The 1,087-nt window shown below is 31.7% G+C and overlaps 1 non-coding gene across 1 annotated transcript; it reads left to right on the top strand.

The window, feature by feature from the left end:
• Positions 1-277: 277 nt before the first annotated feature.
• LOC118898610 lies at positions 278-403 on the top strand. The gene has a single exon (XR_005020755.1). It is a non-coding gene; the product is annotated as a U6atac minor spliceosomal RNA (small nuclear RNA).
• Positions 404-1,087: the final 684 nt, after the last annotated feature.

The following is a 1,087-nucleotide window of genomic DNA, read 5'->3' as shown; positions in this document are numbered from 1 at the left end:
AAAGATATCCCATGTTCATAACATTGTCAAAATGCCCATATTACTCAAAGCAATCTACAGATTCAATGCAATCCCTAAGAAAATTCCAACGGGATTTTTCACAGAAGTTGAAAAAAAAATAATCTTAAAGCTTATGGAACCACAAAACACACCAAATAGCTAAAGAAATCTTGAAAAAGAACAAAGCAGGAGGCATCACACTTCCTGATTTCAAATTATGTTATAAAACTATAGTAATCAAAACAGTATGATATTGGCATAAAAACAGACACATAGAGTGTTGTATAAAAGGAGAGAAGATTAGCACTGCCCCTGACAAGAATGGCAGAGCCTCTCAGGCCTGACAATATTCATGTGGTTAAGGCATTACCACCTACTTCATGACCTCTAACCACTGTTTTTGAAGAAACAAAAACACTAATTTGAAAAGATATATGCACAGCAATGTTTATGGCAGCATTATTTACAATAGCCAATATATGGAAGCAACCTAAGTTTGTATCAACAGATGAATAGATAAAGAAGATTATATATATAAACACAAACATATACACATACATACAACGGAATATTACTCAGCCATAAAAAAGAATAAAATTTTGTCATTTGCAACAACATATCTGGACCTAGAGGATATTATGCTTAGTGAACTGTCATACAGAGAAAGACAAATACTGTATGTTTTCACTTACATGTGGAATCAAAAAATAAAACAAATGAACGAATATAACAAAACAGAAACAGACTCACAGATACAGAGAACAAACAAGTGTTTACCACAGGAAAGAGGGGTGGGGGAAGGAACTAGATAGGGGAAGGGGATTAAGAGGTACAAATTACTAGGTCTAAAATAAGATACAATGTTGTAATATACAGCGCTGGGAATATAGGCAATATTTTATAACTTTATATGAAGTATAATCTATAAAAATATATCACTATGTTGTATACCTAAAACCAATATAATATTGTAAAAAACTATACTTGAATTTAAAAAAACAGACACATAGATCAATGGGACAGAATACAGAGCCCAAAAAGAAATCCATATATATATGGTCAATTAATTTTCAACAAAGTAGCTAAG

The sequence above is a fragment of the Balaenoptera musculus genome, chromosome 7, assembly GCF_009873245.2.
Source record: "Balaenoptera musculus isolate JJ_BM4_2016_0621 chromosome 7, mBalMus1.pri.v3, whole genome shotgun sequence".
NCBI classification, from domain to species: Eukaryota; Metazoa; Chordata; class Mammalia; order Artiodactyla; family Balaenopteridae; genus Balaenoptera; species Balaenoptera musculus.
This window is presented reverse-complemented; position numbering and strand designations above follow the sequence as displayed.